Genomic DNA, 12106 nt, shown 5'->3' with positions numbered 1-12106 from the left:
AAATTGGGGTGATTTCGCCTTAATAAGTTATAGACATTGGATTGCAGTCCTTGCCTTCCTCGATTTTGGTTCTGGTTACCCATGTAATACACGGATTCTAGGTTCGTTGGACATTCTTCAAAAAAATTTCCTTCCCCACAATAAACACAGGCTACATTTTCAAATTGATTTGGTGGCTGTGCTACAAAACTATTACACCCATTAGTGCTAAAATTTTTAAGCATTGGGGATATTGAGGATACTTGGGATGCCAGTGAAGTGAGAGTGTATACTTAATGTATTCCAGCTACTTATCTTCCTGACACTGCTCGATTGGTTGGCCATTGGTAATTGTTGCTGGCAATCCTCTCAATAATTTCATAAGCCTCATTATAAGACTTAGAAAGGAGAGCACCATTAGCAGAAGCGTCCACTACTATCCTCGTGTGAGCATTGAGACCATTATAAAATGTCTCAAGTTGGATGCAATGTGGGATTCCATGATGAGGGTACTTTCGTAATAACTCTTTGTACCTTTCCCATGCCTCATACAAGGACTCATCATCCATTTGTTGGAAAGCAGTGATCTCGTTTCTCAACTTAGCATTCTTGCTAGGCGGAAAATACTTCATAAGGAATCTTTCTACTAACTCTTGCCATGTGGAAATTGAATTTGGTGGCAATGATTTCAACCAGGCTCAAGCTCAGTCTCTTAGCGAGTATGGAAATAGCTTCAATCATAATGCATCTGCAGGTACTCCGGCTAACTTGAAAGAATCACTCACCTTCATAAGCAATCTTTAATGAAGATGAGGATCTTCGTTAGGCATTCCATTGAATTGGCCCACTGTCTGAAGAATCTGGAACATGACTAGCTTCAACTCGAACTATTGTGCCTCAATTTCAGGTCTTCTAATACCCAGATTAAGATCATGAAATATTGGCACGACATATTGTCTTAAAGTTCTATCCCTATCATCAGCAATAAAATTAGGATTTTGAGCAGGGTTTCCTCCGTTTCTTTGATTCAGATTTTTTAAGTTTATTTTTTTCAATCCTTATCTGACTTGCTTGTCTTCTTCACTGTCGGAAAGTTCGTTCAATCTCAGGGTCTACAGGGTGTAGGTCAATAATTCAGTCAATACTCATAAACACCTGAAATAATCACAGAAAAATTAAGTTAAAATTTGAACAGAAAAATAAACCAAAATGCAAAACTAACAAATTCACAAAAATGACTTTAAAACACAGTCCCTGGCAACGCGCCAAAAACTTGGAACGACGAAAATGTGCAAGTGTACACAATTGCAACAAGTAATAAAGTAACAAGTAAATGTCGAGTTATCGCACCCACAGGGACTGTGAAAAGAATTGTTTATGAATGCAATTTAAAACACTTTGGTGAAAAAAATATTTTGTTTTAAAAAGGGTGATAAAAAAGATTTTAAACTAAATAAAAATAAAAGTTCTAATGCATGATTTCGAAATATGATTTAATCAAGGTGACATAATTATGTTGGATTAATTACATTTCTTTAACTTAGAATTATTAAACTCATGTTTATGTTGTTACGAATAAATTCACGGCAACTCGGTAATTTGCTAACTTATGAACATACTTACCTACCAAAATCCATTCATCTCTTAACATATCCATATGTCAATTCAATCGATAAATAGATTCTAATAAGCAAGCATGCTATTGCACATACATACTCATTAAATTGAACTAATCTCTTGCATAATCCTATGTCAATTCAAACGATTAACTAAATCTAATGAGAACATAAAAGTCTATGTGAAGTAACAAGGTATTCTTACCTTGGAACAATTTAATCACAATAATCTTGCAAGTATGCAAGACCAGTGTATCACCAGATATAATGCTAATTTAACCTTCAACTACCTTAGAAGAATAAACATGCACTGATTATGTATTGTGTCCATTAATTACAATTTCAATCCGTTTAAATAATTAATTCATTAGTTCCCTCACAATTATAATGCAAGAATAACTTAGGCATGATTTTACTTAATCAAGCATTTTACCGAGGCCTATAACAGCATAAACATAACTTTAATAATTTAAGAGGACGAAATGCATTCAACCCAACACAAATTAAATTCAAGCTAAGCTAATTAAATTAACCATTCCAACAACATAAATATTCATAGATATGTTCATCACAAAAATAACAAAAATTAAAGAGATAGGGAACAAGAATCAAATTCGATGTTTTCCCGTAGCTTGACTAGGTTGCTCCGTTCTTCCTTCTTTGTTGTCCTCGATGATCAAGGCTGCTAAGAACACTCAATTGCTGCTCCAGAATGGCTGAAGAAAAACCCTTTCTCAAGGGGAGAAATCGGCAAAAAAGCAAGGAACTTTGAATGGGAAAATGAGAGAAAAAGTGAAAGAGGAGAGAAGAATTGTGAGAGAAGAGATGTGAATGAGGGATGTGTTGAATGATCAGCCAAGGGGGGTTTTTATAGCTGAATGTGGTAGCTAAAATTTGCTAAAAGTAGTAGCCAAAGAGCCACTCCTTGGCCGGCCTCCTATGTGGCAAAGTTGATGGCTTCAACTTTCCTAAAAATAGCTTGGGGCAAATCTACAAAGCACCAATTGTGGAGGGGTTTAATTGTAACTTGAACAAGTCTTCAAGGGCTTATTTGCAGCTTAAATAATCAGAGAATGAGCTAAATTGGGTCAGCACATGGATGGTTTTGGACTGTCCTTTTCTTGGCCGGTTCGGTTTACCTGATTCGGTTCAATCGAACCACTTTTTCATAATTAATTAATCATAATTTATTAACCCAAATTAAATTGGATATAAATTAAAATTAATTATATTATGAAAAAATGCATATAATTTTGGACTGTCTTAGGCTGAAATTTAGTTCACCTTGATACTTCAAATTGCTTCTCGGTTTTGTGCTTCTTACAGTGTCTGCCGAGCCATTTTTCACCCTTTGTGCAAATCTGTCGAAAATAACTAAAATTCATAAAAAATAATTATGAAATTAACTAAAATTTAACATGTTCATATTTTAAGTGCACTTTAATTATTTTATAAAAATTAATTATTTTTCGACAAGAATTTAACCGAATTCGCATGAATTTAAGTTAAAAAGAGTATCAAAAAGTGTGTAAATTTTTGTGTTTCCAGGGTGAAAGGGTGGTGTGCCACTTGGGTGTGCAATGCAACAGTGCGTAGCAGGGGATGCAAGAAGCGTGTGCATCGTTGAGCAGGCTTAAAGTGGGCGTGCGCAGAAGTTGGGTGCTGGTGCGAGGCACGGCCTGGGTAGTTGGGGCTGGAGCAGCAGGCGAGCCAAGGAGCAGTTCGGTGCTGAGTAGGACCAGGCACGTGATGCAGCATGCGATTGAGCAGGCATGCGCGAGGTGGGTGTATGGCGTGCTACTGACCAATCAGCTGGGCAATGCTATGGCTAGGAAATTGCTAAGAGGTTTTGGCACTTAAGGGTTTTGGTGTTTTTGGAGGGAATGGTATAGGAATGAAATAAATATAAGAATTGATGGCTGGAATTTATAGTGAAAGGAGTAGGAATTAGAGTAGAATTCTTAATATAATTTAATAATTAAAATTTCTAAGTTCTAATACTACTCAAAGTATGTAACAATTAATAAAAATTATTATTTGCTATTAATTTATTAAGATAAAAAACTTATCAAATAAAATATGATTAAATTAAAACTAATCCTAAATCTATGTAAAGTTGATAATAATTAATATATATATTATAATAGATATAATTATATATTAACAATTATCATCTTTTTCTATTAAACTAAAAACATTTATTCTAGAAGCCTTTTGAAGATATTTACAAAAAGAGGCATCTAATTTTTAATATTTACAAAAGAGCAACAAAATTTTAAAAATAGTTCAATTAAGTTCCTAGACTTAATGAAAATTTGAAATCGAGTTGCAACTTAAAACTTGGATCAAAATTGACCCATTTATTTGAAAATTTTAAAAATTATTTTTCCATTTAGGGGATAATTTCTCAGAAAATTATGTCAAAATCAATTCCCAAGAAAGATTGGAGGGGTCAGAGGTGGTCCCGCTTAAGTTCCAATCTCCTAGACAGAAATTATTTAAACATACTAATCCCGAAAATATACCCTAAATCTTTTATTTAAAAAGAAGAATAAGAAAAATTAAATATATGATAAAATGAACGAGATTTGATTCCATTCAATTCTATCTCCCCAGTAATGTTTCAAGCGTTGAGCATTAACTCAAAAATTACCTTCCTTACCTTGAAGTTCAACAACTCCGTATGGATAGACTCGATGAATAGTAAAAGGACCAGAACAATGTCATTTTAACTTACCTGGAAAGAACTTTAATCTGGAATTAAATAACAAGACTTGCTGACCTACCTGAAATTCACGAACTCAAATGTGCTTGTCATGCCATTTTTTAAGTCTCTCATTGAGCAATTTGCCATTTTTGTATGAGAACATTTACAATTCTTCTAACTCATTGAGCTAGAGCATCCATTTCTCTTTAGCAAGCTTAAGATCCAAGTGGAGTTGTCAGAGAGCCCCGTAAGCTTTGTGTTCTAACTCTAAGGGTAGATGGCAGGCTTTCCCAAAAACTAACCTATAGGGTGACATCCCTAAAGTTTTCTTGTATGCTATCATGTAAGCCCATAAAGCATCATCTAGTCTTTTGGACCAATCTCGTCGGTTCGAGCAAAATATTTTATCTAGTATGCCTTTGATCTCCTTGTTTGCCAGTTCAGTTTGCCCATACATTTGCGGTTGGTAAGCTATGAAAACCTTATGCTTGACTCCATGTTTGTCAATGTAACAGCCAGATTTAGACCCTACTCAGAACGGTGGTTTTGGGACCACGAATCCGAGTTAGAAAAATTTTTAAAAAATTATTTTCTGGATTTATTATATGTGAATTTATATCCGTGAAATTTTCGTGTTTTAATTTTGTCATTTGAGTGTTGATTTAATAAAAAGGGCTTAATAACGTAAAATGAAAATTTGATGGTTAAATGTGAAAGGGTCGAATTGTTGTTGTCTTTTTAAATTGAGGTATTTATAATGCAATATTACCATGATAGCATAAGATGGACGGTTATAACCATGAATTATAATGGTTTAAAATTTTAATATAAAGGTTATCTATGTAAAATGATTATTAAGTTATAATAATATAAAACATAAAATCAAAACCCATTTGTGCATCTTTTTGGTTTGACCGAATAATAAAAAGAAAGAAAGAAAAATAAATCTTTAAGGTTCGGCCATTGTTGAAGCTTGATTAAGGTATGTAACTAGATCGGTTTTTGATAATTTTTACGTTTTTGAGATCGTTGCAATGTAATGTACAAAGCCCATGCTTGAATTTCTAATTTTGATGAATATTTTGAGTTATGCCATTGATGAATAATTGAGCTTTGTGATGTTAGATGATGAATTATGAAAGATATGTTTTGGATTAATATGTTTTGCATTGGAATTTTTGATGAATTTGAGTAATTAGGGCTAAATTGCAAAAATAATAAAGTGAAGGACTAAAATGTGAATTAAATGAAATTTATGGACTTATATGAGCATGAGTAACATTCGGCCTAAGCATGGTGTGTGCAAATTTTGCATGTTTTGTGTTTTGTCTGATTTGGACTAAATTGTAAAAAGTGTAAAATGTCAGGGGTAAAATGGTAATTTCCCATTTATATGTTTTTGGACTAAATTGAATGAAATTATGTTTGAATGAGTTTAATTTGAATATGTTTAGATCAAGAACTAAATAAATCAGATTTGAATCGGGGGAAAACCAAAGTTGTCGAATAATCGTCCCCTTCCGATTACTGTTGTCTGAGGTAAGTTTATAGGCAAATAGATGTCGTAAATTTCAATATATGTATATTATAAATGCTGAATTGAATTGTTATAATTGTTTAAGAATGTGCCAAAATGATATATGTTTGAGAGTAATGGTTACGAGTTTGCTTTAACCGAGTTACAACATCCGAAAGCCCCGTATGAACCTTAGGAATAGCTAGGATATATATGTCATGAGATAAGATTTCTGATATGTGTTCTCGTTTTAGACTACGTCTGGGATGTTGGCATCGATATGTGTTCTTTTGTAAGACCCTGTCTGGGACAGTGGCATCGATATGTGATTACATGTAAGACCACGTCTGGGACATTGGCATTATATGATATGTGTGATTATTCGATTATCCTATTCAATTTTGAATGGTTCAATGGGCAATGATAAGTTGTGATCGAATGTGTAAATCGAGCTAAAGTGATCAGGTATGTGATAGTGGATTACCTATTTGAAAATAAGGTAAGTTGGTTATTTGATATGTGATGCAAATTATACATGATGCTAATGTAAATATATGTGTATTTGTGTAGTATATTCAGCCACATGTTATGTATAAATATGTGATATTAAATTTTGATTCATGAGTATATGCATATGAGTTTATATATATTCGATTATATAATGATATTATGGCTTTGATATTGAATGATACTTTGATAATAGATATATGTATATTCAGCCAAGATAAAGTTTATAAATGAAAGTATATGTTGTATATGAAATTGTAAGCTTGAAATTAAATGTGATTATGATAGCATAAATTGGTTTGGTTAAATTGAGTTGATTATGTCATTGAGTTGTTTATTTGCTTATGACTTACTAAGTTGTGATAGCTTACTATGTGTGTATGTTTGCTACTATTTTATAGATTTTGGAGACTAGTTTATAGGTTATGCTTCGTTATGTGATTTAGTATTAAGGTAAATTCGGTTGTGATATATAGATTAAGTGAAGTTGCTAATAATATATATGTGATTGATCAATAAATTTGGCTATGATAGTAAATATAGGTAAAAGATGTAAGTTGATTGAAATTTAGTATTTGAGTTTGAATCCAATGGTGGTTATGCTTGGTTTTGGTTGTGGGTGATTCGGCTATGACTTGTATATAAGTGAATATAGGTGAAATTGGTTCGATAGGCTTGTTAAAGCGTGGATCTATGATTTGGTATTTTAGTGAATTCGATATTGGTATATAGAAGAAATTAATATGAATTATATTAGTAATTCAAACATGATTCGGCACTTATATATATATAGGTATATGATGTATTGGTTTAATAATTGTACATTAGTTGAGATATATTTGTAATATGTTTGACGTGACATAAATTTTGGTTATATGTATATTTATGTACTTAGTCGAATATGTGATCATTGAATTAGTCTTGAATAATTGTTCAAACAACGAATCATATTTGGCCAAGCAACAAATTTCATTCTAGAAAAAGATGGTGAGTTAAGATTCATGGATCGAATGTTTTTACTAATTAGGAAGGGGTTGAGAAAAGTGTTGTTACAAAAAGCTCATAAAGGGCCCTTTTCAGTTCATTCTGGGAGCATCAAAATGTATAGAGATCTAAAAAAGTCATATTGGTGGCCCAGTATGAAAAGAGAAATTTTAGAGTATTTTTCAACTTGTTTAACTTTTTAGAGAGTCAAAGCTAAACATGAGGTACTTTCAGGTAAATTGTATCCTTTAGAAATTCTAGAGTGGAAATGGGATAGAATTACTATGGATTTTGTATCAGGTTTGCCCCTCAATCCTTCTAAGAAGAATTTTTTATGGGTAATAGTAGATCGGCTTACTAAGTAACTCATTTTCTGCCTATGAATACTACTTATTCTTTGGAGAAGTTAGCTGAACTATACATTGTCGAGATAGTACACCTTCACAGAATTCCTTCTTCCATAGTGTTTGGTAGAGATCTAAGGTTTACCTTGAGGTTTTGGAATCAATTACAAAGATCTTTAGGAACTAAGTTATAGTTTAGTACTGCATTTCATCCTCAAACTGATGGTCAACCTAAAAGATTTCTTTAGTTGAGTTTGCTTATAATAATAATTTTCATGCTAGTTTGAAAATGTTTCCATTTGAAGCTTTGTATGGTAGAAATTGTAGAACACCTATTTGTTAGATTGAGCTTAGTGAAAGAAAGTTATGGAGTCTTGAATTAGTACGAAAAATAGAAGAGAAATTATCTATTATCCGAAATCATTTAAAGGCTATACAAGATCGTCAGAAAGCTTATGCAGATATGAAAAGAAAATAAATTTCATTTGAAGTTGGGGATAAGGTATTTTGACAATCTCTCCTTGGAAGAAAATCATCAGATTTGGTCAGAAAGGAAAATTAAGTCCAACGTTTTTATGACCTTATGAAATTCTTAAGAAAATTGGACCTGTAACTCACAAATTGGCTCTGCCTCCTGAGTTATCAAAGATAACAATGTGTTACATGTATCTATGTTGAGAAAAGATAGACCCAATCCTAACCATGTTGTACAGATTGAAGAGTTAGAGGTTGAACCGAACTTGTCTTATGAAGAAGAGTCTGTCAGTATTCTAGCAAGAGAGGTAAAAGAGATGAAAAATAAATGAATTCCCTTAGTGAAAGTTCTATGGAGAAATCATAGTACTGAAGAAGCTAATTGGGAAAGAGAAAGCAAAATGAGAGATCAATTTCCACTGTTATTTTAGGTATGAATTTCGGGGATGAAATTTTCTAAGTAGGGGAGAGTTATAATAGGCCACCCGACAAAGTCTCTATTTATGGTTATTGTTTATTGTACTAAGTGTAGTTCTAAGTAAGTAAAGTATTAGTTGTGGCAAAATATGGGTTTTTGTGTATGCGCTGATTGGCCAAATCTGTGTTTTGCGAGATCTATAGTCTAGCAGATTCTTCTGTTGAGTATACGCCACCCCAGATGTTTTGGCGAGGTTGTCAAATCTATAGTTTTATAGATTTTTTTATTATTTTTATAAGACTATTTAGTTAGTCTAGTGAGAACTGATTAGAGTGGAAGCAAGATATTGTTTTTGATAAGACTTAAATTATGATAAGCGCATTTAATCACGAAAATCAAGAGTGTTAGTGGAATAATCTAATCCTTCCACTAAACTTTGTCTCCGTGCTTAAGTATATAAAGGCATCGATGTCTTCATCGATAAAATTTTGTGTTTTCTTTGCATTCATCTTATTATTGATTTTATTTGCATTCTCTTTCAAAGCTTAAGTCCAGAAACCTTACTGAGGTTGGGATTGTTGTATTCAACCAACTCCCACATTTGTTTTAGCTCTCTGGTAAATACTAATGAACCCTAGGCCATTTTCATAGTTATTTACGTATTTTTAGCTTTGTATACATAAGTATTAGAATTATATGTAAGGAAGGAAACATCTTGATTATAGGTTATGTGCTAGTGTTTCTAGCATGCATTGTAACAGCCCGATTTAGGGCTAAAACAGAATAGTGGTTTTGAAACCATGAATCTGAGGTTGAAAGAAATTATTTTAATTAAGTTTTAGTGTTTATATTATGATCTCATAATTGTGTGAAAATTTCGTTGCGAAATTTTATCGCTTGGGTGTTTAATTTGATATTTAGAACTAAATTGAAATAGGTAAAAAAATGTGTGTTCTAGTTCATAAAGTACTTGATTGAAATGGGGGTTTTAAGTAGAGGTCCTTAAATGGAATTAGACCATTATACTTTATATGGACAAAAATTATGACATGGATGGAATTTTAAAAAAGTTTAGTAGTAAGGGCATTTTGGTCATTTGTATATTAAATGAAATAAAATGGGAAAAATAACACAAAAATGTGTTCATCTTCATTCAAGCTTGGCCGAAACTTACATGTTCTCTATAGCTAGGGTTTTTCCCAAGCTTTAAAGATCAATAATCAAGAAAGGCGTGGAATCGATCTCGAACGGGGGAAGGAAAAGGTTTTGGACTAAATTGCAAAATTTCTATATTTTGCACCGAGGTAAGTTTGTATGTAAATAATACATTAACTTCATTTACATTTTTATATTTCAGCCTATTATATGTATTTTAGCTAATTTTGAAACATAAATTGACTATTGGAGGAATGGAAATAAGTAATAGAGAGAGAAATTCAACTCGTAGTGAACAGAGGTCAGATCAGTCGAGCTGTATAACAGGGGAAACTTTAACTAATAAACTGTACTAATTTGCTGGACCAAAAATTCTAGAAAAAAATTAGTAAGAAGTTATATGAGTCTAGTTTCAGAAAAATTTTACGAATTTGAATTTCGAGTTTTGTAACTCGAGTTATGATTTATTTAGTAAACATGACGCAGGAGAGACAACTCAATCAAAGTGGAGTAAATATTGAAATTAAAAGTAGATACACTTGAGTTAATGTGTAAACATATTAGATTCTTTAATTATTATTTATATACTTACTTACTAAGCTATATAAGCTTACTTTCTTTTCTCTCTTTTGTCTTATAGTGTCGTCCGGCATTGCTCGGGAGTTAAGAATCGTTGAAGTTCTGCCACACTATCAATACTTTTGGGTATTTGAACTAAACATTTCTTTTGAATTATGGCATGTATAGTAGGCTTCATTATTTTGTTACGTGTCATAATTGCCTAGGTTTAAAATATTGGTTACATTATTTAACCAAATTATTTTGTATAAGCCATTGAAGTTGGCTAATATTGTTCAAGGCATATGTTATAATGATACATTATCTATTTGAATGACATATTTCTATTTCGGTTTCGTTTAATGATATATATTATGAGCTGGTAATACCTCGTACCCTGTTTCGATGTGGAACACGGGTAAGGGGCGTTACATTTAGTGGTATCAGAGCTATGGTTTAGTCGGTTCTCGGACTAATATAGTGTGTGTAAAAGTCTAGCTATACATGCCATAAATATACTGTGATAGTGTGGTGACTCTTAATTATTTTAAACTGTGTTTTGTTTTAATATAGTAATGGATCCTGATGGAACTGCGACTGATGATGCTGCTAGTAATGCGACGGCTCCCGCACAAGGGATCGCGCCTGTAGAAAGTAGACCTGAGACATTCAGACAGGGAGATGAGGCTCGGGATGCCTTTCTCCAAATGATGAACAATTGGTATACTAAGTTTATTCGAGCAAACCCAAATGCTCAACCTCCTCCACCCCTCCCATACCTCAGACGGTTCCTGTAGCTGCTCAAGGCATAGATTTGGTAAGAATGAACAAGCCTCCGATGAGCAAAAATCAATGATGATCCCGAGAAAGCAGAGTTCTGGCTTGAAAATTCTACCCGTGTATTTGATGAGCTCTCATGTACACCCGAGGAGTGCTTAAAGTGCGCTGTATCACTTTTGAGAGATTCAGCTTACCACTGGTGGAAGACTTTGGTAGCAGTGGTGCCAAAAGAAAGGGTTACTTGGGATTTCTTCCAAGAAGAATTCAAAAAGAAATACATAAGTCAGCGATTTATTGATAAAAAACGAAGGAGTTCCTTGAATTGAAGCAGGGCAAGATGTCTGTGGCAGAGTATGAACGCGAATTTGTAAGGCTCAGCAAGTATGCCCAGGAATGTGTGTCCACCGAGGCCATTTTGTGTAAAAGGTTTGAGGATGGGCTAAATGAGGACATTAAAGTGCTTGTGGGAATTTTGGAGCTAAAAGAATTTGTAGTATTGGTTGACCGAGCTCTTAAAGCCCAAGAACTGAACGGAGAAAGAAGAAAAGCTACTATTGAGGCTCGAGATGTCAGAAAGAGGCCGATAAGTAAGTCATTTCAATCTCAATCAAAGAGGTCTAAAGAGACAAACCCTCATTGAGTATGAATTTAGTATCTAATAAAAAGTTGCTTATTGAGTTTACTGAATTTACGATTAAAGTGTCGAACCCCTTAAGCCAATATGTGCTAGTTGATAAGGTTTGCAAGAATTGCCCATTAATGATTCAAGGTCACTGTTTTTCAGCTAATTTGATGTTGTTACCATTTGATGAGTTTGACGTTATTTTGGGAATGGACTAGTTGACATTGTATGATGCCAAGGTAGATTGTAAATAGAAAACACTAGAGTTGAAATGTGAAAATGGTGAAACTCTGTGGGTTGAAACAGATGAATCAAATAAATTACCTATGGCAAATTCGCACATGTCTGAACAGAAATACATGAGGAAAGGATGTGAAGCTTATCTGGCCTATGTAATGAATACTGAGCTGTCTGAATTGAAGCTTGAATCAGTACCGATAGTCTGT

At 33.2% G+C, this 12106-nt stretch overlaps 1 non-coding gene across 1 annotated transcript; it reads left to right on the top strand.

The window, feature by feature from the left end:
- The first annotated feature begins 474 nt into the window (after positions 1-474).
- Positions 475-581, top strand: LOC121205309 (small nucleolar RNA R71). The gene has a single exon (XR_005900393.1). It is a non-coding gene; the product is annotated as a small nucleolar RNA R71 (small nucleolar RNA).
- Positions 582-12106: the final 11525 nt, after the last annotated feature.

Source organism: Gossypium hirsutum, chromosome A08 (genome assembly GCF_007990345.1).
Source record: "Gossypium hirsutum isolate 1008001.06 chromosome A08, Gossypium_hirsutum_v2.1, whole genome shotgun sequence".
NCBI lineage: Eukaryota > Viridiplantae > Streptophyta > Magnoliopsida > Malvales > Malvaceae > Gossypium > Gossypium hirsutum.
The sequence above is the reverse complement of the archived record's forward strand: the minus strand, read 5'-3'. Positions and strand labels throughout refer to the sequence as shown.